General features: G+C 41.1%; 1 pseudogene; it reads right to left on the bottom strand.

Annotated features, from left to right (window-relative positions):
• Nucleotides 1-884, bottom strand: LOC112909711 (developmental pluripotency-associated protein 4 pseudogene; annotated as a pseudogene).
• Between the last annotated feature and the right edge of the window lie 13,140 nt (nt 885-14,024).

Genomic DNA, 14,024 nt, shown 5'->3' with positions numbered 1-14,024 from the left:
TCATTGGAGGCTTTTCATTAACACCTTATTCCTCCGAACACATTTGGGGCACAGCATATTGTCCTCCTGCTGTGGGGGTAGAAAGTTACAAGCGGAGAGCAAGAAGAGGGCACATACTCTCCCCCGCTTTTCGGGCACCCAGGTTTGTCCTGCATGAAATTGCGGGTGAACCCAACCTTGGGTGTCTGCAGACATACTTCTCCCATGGACCATGCACCACTTGACACCTTGGGCCTCCTGTGGCGATGCCACTGTCTTCGTCTTCCCAGCCCTGGCTGCAATTCTGTACCAGGGGGCAAACACCAATGGCATCTGGGGCCGAAGTTGTCACAACAACAGTATTGACCCCCTCCAGGAGAGCATCAGACCCCTCAGGGGGGCAGCCACTTCAGGAGGGTAGGTTCCACCAGAAGGTATCTTTGTTCCAGGACTTTCCAGAGACATTTCCCCCTTGTCCATCATCAATCTTCTTTGTGTCTGTGTGAGGATCTTGGTCTCCTCTGTGGCGACAAGAATGTTCTTCTTTTGACCTGGGTAAGCACATTCGCAGATTCGCTTATATACATCTAATTTCTGGCCTTTGGTGTTCAGCTTAAATTCTTGGCACCAGGTCCGCAGGATGTCTCAGTGAAGCAAGTTGGCTGGTGGTAGTTTAGAAGGTAATGGAGGAATTGGGATTTTCTTCCGAATTCTTACTCTTGTACTCTTGCCTTGGGCCATCTTTCTGAACAGGAAGCTTCATCTTCTTTCATAGATATTTTCTGTTTGGTCCCACTTGTTGAGGGTCCTGGTAACTTTGGTTCACCAGAAGCCTGCTGTTTCTCTTTAGCTTCTTCTGATAAAGGTTGGGATTGGCCAGCCAGATAGTCTTGCCCTGACTTCATGGATGGAGTTCTTTTTGCCTTTTGCTTTCTCCATATCCAAAGAGAAGTCAAGGCTGACAAAAAGAAAAGTCTTACCGAAGCATCTGATTCTTGATCTCAGCTCAGGTCTTGATCTTAGGGTCATGAATGCAAGCCCTGCATTGGGCATGGAACCTACTTAAAGTTCTTTTAAATGAATAAATCATTTATTTTATAAATTATTTACTCTTAATTGTAAGTGAAATGTCTAATTTTTTAATTGGTTAAGTAAACTAAAAGTGGAGTGGTGAAGTCAAAGTTGGATGTGTTACTAACACAACTTTAGTAAGTAAAAGCAATTTCCTGTCTACAAGTATAAATAGTTTTCTACCACATATATATCACTTAACAAGCATTTGTAATCTCAGTGGTATAATCTAACAGCCATTGGAACCATAACTACAAGACTTCAAATATTATATAGGGAATTTCTTCATCCCTTTTAGTAAATAGTCTTAGCAAAAAATCTGCTATGGCAAGATTCGAGAAACCTATGACTGTGAATTAATATTTTTAGGCTATGAATGGAACACATTTCTTAATAAGTTTAGAAATTCTTTGAGACAAAATGTTTCAAAACATTAATTGGACAGGCTCTCTCATACCACAACTTATTATACTCAGTTACAGAAAAGTATTTGCATTTTTTCAAATTTTGAATCAATTGCTCTCTGATACTCTTTAGACTGTGGACAATTATTCAGTGGCTTAGTTGCAACTTTGATGTTAAAAATATCCTTTTTAGTCTTTTCCTGATAATTTCCTAACAAAATTTTGATAATTGAAAAAACATGCTTTATCATCCATTTAAAAATCTTTCTCTTGTGTGTAAGATTTCGAGCCATACATGTAGCTGACCAAAGTTACAGGATCAGATCTGGGGGGAAGAAAAAGGCTTTAAAACTTCTGTTGGCTATATACCCATTTCATAGCAGTTTATTCACATATTCAAAAGATGGAAGTAACCCAAGTATCCCTGGACAGATGAATGGATAAGCAAAATATGGTGTATACATGCAAGGAATAATATTCAGCCCAAAAAGGGAAGGAAATTCATTTTTTTTTAAAGATTTTATTTATTTGTTCATGAGAGACACAGAAAGAGAGGCAGAGACTTAGGCAGAGGGGGAAGCAGGCTTCCTGTAGGGAGCCCAATGTGGAACTCCAACCCAGGACCCCGGGATCACACCCTGAGTGGAAGGCAAAGGCTCAACCACTGAGCCACCTAGGGAAAGAAATTCTGACATATACTACAACATGAATGAACGTCGAAGATATTGTGCTAAGTGAAACAGGGTACTCTTGAAAGGACAGATATTGCATCATTCCATTTGCAGGAAGTTCCTAGGTAGGAAATTCACAGAGACAGAGAGGAGAGGGTTGGAGCCAGCGGTGAGGCAGGGGGTGGGGAGTCTGTGCTTCCTGGGGACAGAGGTTCAGTTTGGGAAGCTGAGAAAGTTCTGGAGATGGATGATGGGGGTGGATGCACAACAATGTAAATGTACTTAATGCCAGTAAGCTGTGTGCTAAAAATGGTTAAAATGATCACTTTAATGTTATATTATTACATATATATTATATTTTATCACAATACCAACAAAACAAGTTAAAAAAAGAACTGCTAGACATTGGTCACCTGATTTCAGTGACAAAATTAAGAATTTTTAAAAAATATTTATTTGTTTATTTATTTTAGAGAGAGAGAGCACACGCGAGTGAGAAGAGGGGCAGAAGGAATCTTCAGGCAGACTCTCCACTGAGCAAGGAACCCAATGGGGCCTGGATCTCACAACCCTGAGATCATGACCTGAGCCAAAACCAAGAGTCCAATGCTTAACTGAGTTACCCAGGTGCCCCAAGTTAACCAGTTTTGACCACTGACAGGAAAATTATCAGATTCATTAATAATTTGTTAAAAATATCTGTTAATTTTGTCCACTTCATTGTTTCTGAAAAATTTTTTACAAAAAAACCTGTTTCATTTTGCTCTGTTGCAGCTCATTGTAATTGCCCTCCACAATGACACATCTTCAGTGTCTGTTTCTTTACATTGTGGTCACAGTTATTGCTTCCTGCATCGCCGCTCAGTTCTGCATCACTAGTTCGCCTTCATTTAGAATTCAAAAATGTGTCCATACTTATTTAGAAAACAAATTGTTCTGGAATTGAACTAGAAAAAGAACTGTTCTGTAATTGAAACTAGAAAAAAATTTTTCTGTAATTGAAATAAATATTTCAATTGAACTGTCAATCCAATGTATATAGTATCACTATAACGTGTGCTTAATTCATATAAAGATATTATGATAATGTTCCACTGGTGCATTAAAAAAATTATTCAAACTGAATGAATCTGTTGTACTAACTAGATGACCTGCAAGGTACACACACTACAATGTACCCAACTATGAAAGTGAAATGTAATTTCAACAACAAAATGTTTTGTGTATAAATACTGGATTTTTTAAGTTGTGATAAAAATACCTAAATTTTGCTATTTTAACCTTTTTTTAAAAAAAAGATTGTATTTATTTATTCATGAGAGACAGAGAGAGAGAGAGACAGGTAGGAGACACAAGCAGAGGGAGAAGGAGGCTCCATGCAGGGAGCCCGAGGTGGGACTCTATCCCGGGTCTCCAGGATCATGCCCTGGGCTGAAGGTGGCGATAAACTGCTGAGCCACCTGGGCTGCCCTATTTTAACCATTTTTAAGTGTGCTGTTCTTGGGCATTAAGAACATTCACGACATTCACAATTGTTGTACAACCATCGCCACCATCAACCACGTTAAACCCCAGTCCAATTAAATCTGAGTCCCTAGTGGTGGGATCCAGGTATAAGGATTTTTCAAATATATATATATATATATATATATTTATTGGAGTTTGATTTGACAACATATAGCATATCACCCAGTCTAATCCTGTCAGTGCCCCCTCAGTGCCCATCACCCAGTCACCCCAACCCCATCCACTTTCCCATCCACTACCCCTTGTTCATTTCCCAGAGTTAGGAGTCTCTCATGTGCTGTCACCCTCTCTGATATTTCCCACTCATTGTCTCCCCTTTCCCCTTTATTCCCTTTCACTATTTTTTATATTCCCCAAATGAATGAAACCATATAATGTTTGTCCTTCTCCAATTGACTTACTTCACTCAGCATAATATCCTCCAGTTCCATCCATGTCAAAGCAAATGGTGGGTATTCATTGTTTCTAATGGCTGAGGAATATGATTTTTGAAGTTCACCAAAGACTTCCAATATGAAGCCAAGATTGAGAACCAGTAACATATATTCTCTCACATAACCTCTTTCAACAGATTTGATCAATGCCAAAGTTTTTGGATAATAGCATGAACTGTGAAAAGAGTTGACACTTATATGTATATTTTAAAAAGAGAGTTGTGCATTTCACCAGGATGCCTGGGTCATAAGTAACAAATTCAGAAGATCCCATAGGTTATGGGATTCAAACTCAAAATAGTTTTGATACATGTAGGACCTCAGAATATTCCTCAAACCCCACTAAAGGTGTTCTCAAGCAATATTCAGATATGAAGTATCAAATATGAATATCAATATTCAGATATGAAATATCAAGAGAAATTAAAGCCATGAAGACTATAAAAATTATGTGTCCAGAGACGCATGCTTACCAATCACAAATGTTTAGTTTTGCATAATTTCTTTTAAAAAAATTTACTTATTTACTTGAGAGAGATCAGGAGAGAGAGAGCAGGAGAGTGTGAGCTGGGGGAGGAGAAGAGGGAGGAGAGAGAGAGAATCTCCAGCAGACTCCCTGTTGAGCATGGAGCTCAACTCGGGACTTGATCCCACCACCCTGAGATCATGATCTGAGCCAAAATCAAGAGTGGGACACTTAACCAACTGAGCCACCCAGGTACCCGTAGTTTTGCAATAGTTTCTAATCCACAGACCACCCCCCCAAAAAACAAAACAAAAACAAAAACAAAAACAAAAAAAACCTCAGGTATTGCAATTAGGCTGTTCCAGTGAGGAATCTCCACAGCAGATGATCCTGTTCCTTTTGATGATCCTGTTCCTCTAACAGTAGATAAAAGGTTCAGCACAAGGGTCACCATTATGTACACTATTGATACCACTGCATCTTTTTGGGGGAAGTTGGAATCATAAAGTATGTAGCCTTTTCACACTGGCTTTTTCCACTTAGTAACATGTTTTAAAGTTCCTCCATGTCTTTTTGTGGCTTGATAACTCATTTCTTTTTAGTGTTGAATAATATTCCATTGTCTAGATGTCCCACAGTCTATCCATCCTCACCCATTGAAGAACACCTTCATTGTTTCCAAGTTTTGGCAACTATTAATAAAGATACCATAAACATTTGTGTGTAGGTTTTTCTGTGCACATAAGTTTTCCAGTCCTTAGGGTAAATACCAAGGAGTGTAATTGCTGGATCAATGTAAGAATATGTTTAGTTTCATAAGAAACCACCAAACTCTCTTCCAAAGTAGCAGTACAATTTTGCATCCCCACCAGCAATGAATAAGAGTTCTTCTGCTCCACATCCTTGTCAGCATTTGATGTTGTCAGGTAGTGTTAACGTTCTGGATTTTGATCATTCTAATAGGTATGTAGGGATATTACATTGTCGTTTTAATTTGCATTTCCTTGATCACCTATCACGTGGAGCATCTTTTCATATGCTTGTATCTTCTTTGATGAGATGTCTGTTCAGGTCTTTGGCCTGTTTTTAAATTAGGTTGTTTTCTTATTGCCGAGTTTTTTTTTTAATTTATTTTATTTTATTTATGATAGTCACAGAGAGAGAGAGAGAGAGGCAGAGACACAGGCAGAGGGAGAAGCAGGCTCCATGCACCGGGAGCCCGATGTGGGATTCGATCCCGGGTCTCCAGGATCGCGCCCTGGGCCAAAGGCAGGTGCCAAACCGCTGCGCCACCCAGGGATCCCTCTTATTGCCGAGTTTTAAGAGTTCTTTGGAGGGGTCTCTAGTTGGTTCAATCAGCTGAGCAACCCACTCTTGATTTCAGCTCAGGTCATGTTCTCAGGGTCATGAAATCAAGCCCTGTGTGGAGCCCCACATTGGGCTCCATGCTCAGCTGGGAGTCTGCTTGATTTTCTCTCCCTCTGCCCCTCCCCCTGCTTGTGTGCTCTCTCTCTCCCTAAAATAAATAAATAAATCTTTTTTAAAAAAGGAAATGTCAGACACAGAAGGACACATAAAGACAAATACCACACGACTTCACTTGTACCTGAAAAGGAACACACAAGCAAACAACAAAAACAAAAACAAAAAACCCAAGATTGTTAAGTACAAAGAACAAACAGGTAGTTGCCAGAGGGGTGGTGGCTGGGAGGGGGGGATGTGTGAAATAGCTGAGGGATTATGAGGTGCAAACTTCCAGTTATAAAATAAGTAAGTCCCAGAGGTGAAAAGCATAGGGAATATAGTCAATAATATTATAATAATGTTCTAAGGCAATAGATGGTCACTACACTTATCGTGGTGAGCATTGAGTAACATGGAATTTTGAATGACTATGTTGTATATTTGAAATGAATAGTAATGGCAAGATACATCCACAAAGGCAAAAGAAACAAAAGCAAAAATGAACTATTGGGACTTCATCAAGATAAGAAGCTTTTGCACAGCAAAGGATACAGTCAAAAAAACTAAAAGACAACCTACAGAATGGGAGAGGATATTTGCAAACGACATATCAGATAAAGGGCTAGTTTCCAAAATCTATAAAGAACTTATTAAACTCAACACCAAAGAAACAAACAATCCAATCATGAAATGGGCAAAAGACATGAAGAGAAATCTCACAGAGGAAGACATGGACATGGCCAACATGCACATGAGAAAATGCTCTGCATCACTTGCCATCAGGGAAATACAAATCAAAACCACAATGAGATACCACCTCACACCAGTGAGAATGGGGAACATTAACAAGGCAGGAAACAACAAATGTTGGAGAGGATGCGGAGAAAAGGGAACCCTCTTACACTGTTGGTGGGAATGTGAACTGGTGCAGCCACTCTGGAAAACTGTGTGGAGGTTCCTCAAAGAGTTAAAAATAGACCTGCCCTACGACCCAGCAATTGCACTGTTGGGGATTTACCCCAAAGATTCAGATGCAACGAAACGTCGGGACACCTGCACCCCAATGTTTCTATCAGCAATGGCCACAATAGCCAAACTGTGGAAGGAGCCTCGGTGTCCATCGAAAGATGAATGGATAAAGAAGATGTGGTTTATGTATACAATGGAATATTACTCAGCGATTAGAAACGACAAATACCCACCATTTGCTTCAACGTGGATGGAACTGGAGGGTATTATGCTGAGTGAAATAAGTCAATCGGAGAAGGACAAGCAGTGTATGTTCTCATTCATTTGGGGAATATAAATAATAGTGAAAGGGAATATAAAGGAAGGGAGAAGAAATGTTGGGAAATATCAGGAAGGGAGACAGAACATAAAGACTCCAAACTCGGGGAAACGAACTAGGGGTGGTGGAAGGGGGGAGGAGGGCGGGTGTTGTAGGGGAATGGGTGACGGGCACTGAGGTGGACACTTGACGGGATGAGCACTGGGTGTTTTTCTGTATGTTGGTAAATTGAACACCAATAAAAATTAATTAAAAAAAAAAGAAATGAATAGTAATGTTGTATATTAATTATACTTCAATTAAAAATAAGAAAGAAAGAATAAGAAAGAATGAAAAAGGAAGAAAAAGGAAAGAAAGAATAAGAAAGAAGAAAGAAAGAAAGAAAGAAAGAAAGAAAGAAAGAAAACAAAACACATAGGAGCTTATCATGAAGAAGGAAGGAAAGAAAGGGGAAAAGAAAGAAAGAAAAGAGAAGAGAAGGAAAGAAAAAAGAAATTGCATAGATCAGGAGCCACTTGCAGGCACTTATTATGATGAGCATAGGGTGTTATATGGAATTGTTGAATCACTATATTGTATATCTGAAACCAATATTGCACTGTATATTAACTGGAATTTAAGATTTTGAAAAAAATATCAGCAGTTCTCATTCCTAGTTGACCATTATTTTACCTGTGGATATTTTAAAATATACTGCCACTAGCTTCAGTCTAGAATCAGTTTATTTATTTTTTTTAAAGATTTTATTTATTTACTCATGAGAGACACAGAAAAAGAGAGGCAGAGACACAGGGAGAGGGATAAGTAGGCTTCCTGCAAGGATCTGATGTAGGACTCAATCCTGGATCCCTGGATCATGTTGAGCTGAAGGTAGAGGCTCAACCACTGAGCCACTCAGGCATCCCTAGAACCAGTTTAATCAAAATTTCTACATACAAAGTTCTTGATTGTCCTAACATCCAGAGTTAAGAAACCCTGCCTTAGAATATTGCTCAGTACTTCTTTAAAAAAAGGATTTTATTTATTTATTTCAGAGAGAGAGAGAGAGCATGAATGAGAAGAGGGGCAGGGTAGAGAATCACAAGCAGATTCCCCACTGAGTGCAAAGCCAGGACGCAAGGTTTGATCTCAGGACTGTGAGATCACAACCTGAGCCAAAATCCAAAGTCGGACGCTTAACTGAGCCACCTAGACGCCCCTCTGCATGTTCATTTTTACTATTAATTGCCTGCATGTATTGCCCCATTACAAAAATCAGTTGCTATCAACTGTATCTTGTTATTATTAAAGAATGCAATCAAAATTATCCTTGAAATCAGGGCAGCCCCAGTGGCTCAGCGGTTTAGCACCGCCTGCAGCCCAGGGCCTGATCCTGGAGACCTGGGATCGAGTCCCACTTCGGGCTCCCTGCATGGAGCCTGCTTCTCCCTCTGCCTGTGTTTCTGCCTCTCTCTCTCTCTCTCTCATGAATAAATAAATAAAATCCTTTAAAAAAATTATCCTTGAAATGTATTTAGGAATAATGATTCTGTTGCTTAAGAGGAGATGTTTGAACTAAGGATTTAATTCAAACCACCTGGAAATTTTTCAAGTGAATGTTTTAATTAAAATATGATAAACAGAGAGGGTAAACAAATCAGATGTATATACAGCTTTATGCAATGTTATGAAGTGGACATACTTGTGTAACTGCCAACCAGAACAGCTATAACATTACCAGCACCCCCAGAAATAGCATACAGTACTCCCCAAAGATCATTGCTACTCTGACTTCCAACATCAGAGATTTGATTTGTCCATTTGGGGCCTTTATATAAATGAGATCATACTGGAAAAAACATTTAAAAGAATGATTCTATAATAGTTCCACAGGAAATTTTCCGTATCTCAGAATCCAAATTGGGCCATAAAATGCATTTTAACAGGCATCTCTGGGAATCTTGGAGAACCTTTCTCTGGACACTGAGAAAGACTTGACCAAAGATGTTTCTTGGGATGCCTGTGTGGCCCAGCGGTTGGGCATCTGCTTTCGGCTCAGGGCATGATCCTGGAGTCCCAGGATTGAGTCCCACATCAGGCTTCTGCATGGAGCCTTCTTCTCCCTCTGCCTGTGTCTCTGCCTCTCTCTCTCTCTCTCTATCTCTCTCTGTCTCTCATGAATAAATAAATAAAATCTTAAAAAAAGATGTTTCTTGATCCTTAGATTTATAAAAAAAAAAAAAACTGGAGATGGAGTAAGATGTTCCCTAAGGGAAGCTGTGTACCCTGGAGGCTACACCCAAGAGGAGAGGAATATTTTAGGAAGAAAAAGTCTCAGGGACATCTGGGTGGCTCAGTGGTTGAACGTCTGCCTTTGGCTCAGGGCATGAACCCGGGGTCCTGGAATCAAGTCCTGCATTGGGCACCCTCCTAGGAGCCTGCTTCTTCCTCTGCCTGTGTCTCTGTCTCTCTCTGTGTGTCTCTCATGAATAAATAAATAAAACTGTTTAAAAAAATAAAGAAGGAAGAAAAAGTCCCATTGGAGACTGAGGGGTGGGACTGGAGGACGTGCGTATATGTGTATGCGAGGAGGGGGTCACACAGATCCTACGTGTGGCTCCATCTTTGCTCCCAGTCGGTAGACAGGGCAGAAAAGATCACCTCCCTGACCCATGAGAGGGGGTGGGGAATCTCCAGAAGCAGACAATCAACACAGCAATTTATTTAATGAGAAGTGAGGGAATTCAGCCCTGAATAATCCTCTTGTGCCCTTCAGTTCAGGCTTGCCTCTCCCACGTCTCGGAAGGAAATGCCCTTGGGCTATGCCAGGTGTCATTCTGGCCCTGGGCCCCCATGCTTAGATATCTGTCCCTGCTTCTCCGTCCTTATTTGTCTTCCATTGGGAGAAGCTAATATTATAGGGCTCAAACCTTCAGCAATTCCACTGTGATGCCCTAGCATTGCTCAGAAACTGGTGTGCAGAGAGGTAAGAGGGAGACCAAAGATTTACTTGCAGCCTTCCTGGCACGTAGGTAGGGATGCAAAGGGAGGAAAAGCCCACCCAAATCACAAAGAAGTCCCCGGCTCTGGACAGGGCTCTCCACGCCCTACTGCATCTTCCGTTCTTACCTCATCTCTAGCTCTGCTCTTCTTTCCCTGCCTCTTAGTTCTGGGTCTCCCCCCTCAGAATTCTCTTTTCACTCACTTGAACATCCCTCCCTTTTATTTTCTAGAGGGAACTTTCTACATGTACAGAGCATCTTCCTTATGCTTAATACTGAGCTAGGTACTGCATACAAGGAGGTAACTACAATGTGTTGCTCCCCTGGAAGGAGGAAAGCCTCAGGAGCAAACATGTACATGCACTGTGACAGCTTGCCCCATGTGTGGCCCAGTTTCTACAAGGTTCCGAGGTGCAAAGGGAGAGTGGTCAGCACTGCTTGGGGGGTGTCAGTGACTATTTCAAGATAGAGTGTGGAGGGAGGGATAGAACTTTTCCAAGTGAACAGGGAGAAAGAGGACTCCAGGGGAAGGTAAATGCAAAGATCCAGAGCTACAAAACTGCACGGATGTACCCAGAATTATAAGAAATGTCAAGTATCTGATGTCAAAACATTGTTTTCCGATAGATAAAAATGTGACTCTCATACAAATATGTAGTGAGTATATGTCAAAGACCTCTTTCTTAATGAGGAAGCCAGGAGAGTAAACCTAGTTTGCAGAGCATTTGAGTAACAGGGATTTATACTGACAGGAAAGGAATAATGAAATTAGTTTTCCAAGTTAGATGCAAAAATACAGGAAAATAAAACTGTAGCTTTTAGGGCACCTGGTGGTTCAGTTGGTTAAGCATCTGCCTTCTGCTCAGGCCATGATCTTGGGGTACTGAGATCATGCCCTGTGTTGGGTTCCCTACTCAACAGGGAGTCTGCTTTTTCCTCTCTCTCTACCCTTCCCCCCAACTCGTGTGCAATGTGCTCTCTCTCTATTTTTAAAAAATTTAAAAACCTGTAGTTTTGGGGGTTATCTTCTCTAGCAGAGAGAGATTCACTGTCCCACAGGCAATAAACAATAAACTTTGGGATGATCTTCTTAGCTGAACAGAAACAATTTCATCTCTACTGGACAAAAGTCACTTGTAGTTTATTAATCTCCTATGTGTTAGCACTGATGTCACAGAGTCTAGATCGCAAGCAAACCAAAGAACATTCCCCCAGAAAATGGGAGGTTGAGTTGGCCTCTTTGGCAATACTTCAATGTAATGTTCCAAAGAAATGCAGCCATTACTTTTGAGTAACTTAAAAATTTTGGGTAACTTCCTCCTTAATACAGAAGATGAATCAGAAGACAGGAGGGTTTGGTGGAATGGGTAATGAGGCCAGAGCAAGAAGACAGGGGCCAAATCATGGAGGGCAGTGGAGTTTGGACCTTTTCCCTAGAGGGATACTGAGCCACTAAGTGACTTTTAAAAGATGTGAACAATGATGAGATGGGAGCCATTCTGACTTCCCCTGCATAATGGGCTATGAGGGTGCCACGTAGGTGTAGCCCAGATGAGAAGCTATGAGGACCTGAATTAAAGCCTCTTTGGTGAGTTTAGGTGTCCAGTGAAAGTTTATGTTGCCATTTTGCTACCTAAGACAGTCAGATTCTCCCTAAATACCAATCTTTGTGTATAAGTCCTGTAGCACTGCCATCCTCACCCATTCTTGAATCCCCATGTCCAATTGCATGGAGGGTCTCAGATGCTCCCACTAGCAAAGTTCCTCTCATTTGTTTTCCATGATCCATGGAATCCTGAAGCAATCAAATTTGCATTTGTCATCTAGGGGGATTATACTCATTTCATATCTGAAAAATTTGCTCTAAATCAGATCTTTCACTCTGTATCTCTCTCTCTCTCTCTCTCTCTCTCTCTCACACACACACACACACACACTCACGCAATCCCACCACCACCACCACCACCACCACCACCACCAACAACAACAACACATACTCAGAGACAAAGCAAGGATCTCCAACACTTTGCTGGAGTTCTATCTGCCTCCCATCAGAGGCCTGCAGGCAGTGGACATTACTCCCGATTCACAATCAGACTCCTTAATGCTGCAGCCAGGTGGAGAGTTTTTTAGTTCTGTAGGCTGCTGCTACCTTTTAGTTGAAATCACCAGATAGGGGATCCCTGGGTGGCGCAGCGGTTTGGCGCCTGCCTTTGGCCCGGGGTGGGATGAGTCCCACGTCGGGCTCCCTGCAGGGAGCCTACTTCTCTCTCTGCCTGTGTCTCTGCCTCTCTCTCTCTCTCTCTATGTCTGTCATGAATAAATAAATAAAATCTTTAAAAAAAAAAAAGAAATCACCAGATAAAATCTCTACGCTTCTGTGATGGTAAATATTTGGTCAAATCTGGTTGTGTGTGTGCATGTGTGTGAGTGTTTCTGGGTGAGATTGCCATTTGGTTCCCTAGACTGAGGGAAGCAGATTGCCCTCTCTGATGTGGGTGGGCCTCATGAGATCCATTGAAGGTCTGAATAGAACAAAAAGGCTGAGTAAGAGATCATTACTCCTGCCTGACCGCCTCCAGGCTGGCTTTCCCCTGCTTCCAGGCTGGCTTTCCCCTGCTTCCAGGCTGGAATGGAAACATCAGCTCTTCCTGGAACTCAAGCCTGCCAGGCTTCAGACCGGAACCAGGGCCATCAGCTCTCGTTCTCAGGCCTTCAGACTCCAACTGTATAAACAGGTTGCAGATCTGTTAGTTAGTTCTGTGTTTCTGGGGAATCCTGACTTATTTTACAGCTTCTTCCCCTTGGTTCATCTCTAAACACATAGTTTATTGTATGTACTCTAAACAACTGATCTAATTTCTTGTAATCTTTCACTCTTCTTCTGCTTAGGAATTTTGCATATACTTTTTCTTAAGTGTATATAAAATTGAAGACAACTGCCTCTGTGTTTTGAAATTCCCTCCTGTCACAGAGGCTGAATATTCAAATGTAAACTAAGGCTTACTTCTTTTTTTTTTTTTTAAACAGGGTGAAATACAAGCTAGGGCTCTTATTCTCTTTATGTTCAATTGAAAAGCCGTCATGATAAATGGAGTCTGTTCCTGGCTAGAGGATTTTATGTTAGGGAATTGCCTCTACCTGAAAATTTCTTCCGTCACTCATTCAACCAAAATATATAGAGAGTACCAGGTACTGTGCTTAGTGCTTGGGATGTGAAATGAAAATGAAATAGGAAAGGCAGAGTCATTCTAACCTAAAGAAATGGAAGGAGCTACAATATAAATTTGCACAATATAATTAGAATGAATGGGGGAGGGGTGTCTGATTTAGTCTTTGGGATTGAAGCATATAATGGCATCTTGATCATGATGATGGTGATAGAGTGACAAATTGGGACAGCAATGGAGCAGTTATTATCTATAAAATCTTTGCACAGGGATGCCTGGGTGGCTCAGCGGTTGAGTATCTGCCTTTGGCTCAGAGCGTGATCCTGTGGTCCTGGGATCGAGTCCCACATTGGGCTCCCTGCATGGAGCCTGCTTCTCCCTCTGCCTGTGTCTCTGCCTCTCTCTCTCTCTGTGTCTATGAATAAATAAATAAAATCTTTAAAAAAAAAAAAAAGAAATCATGACTCTTAGGTAAGACATAAGACCTCATGAGTTTGAAATGTATGGCACACTCTTATTTTGTTATTAACATTATTCTTGCCTTTTTCCAGGCAATCTCCATAAGGCCT

This window comes from Vulpes vulpes, chromosome 9 (genome assembly GCF_048418805.1).
Source record: "Vulpes vulpes isolate BD-2025 chromosome 9, VulVul3, whole genome shotgun sequence".
NCBI lineage: Eukaryota > Metazoa > Chordata > Mammalia > Carnivora > Canidae > Vulpes > Vulpes vulpes.
Note: the sequence above shows the minus strand (reverse complement) of the source record. Positions and strands in the feature narration are given on the sequence as shown.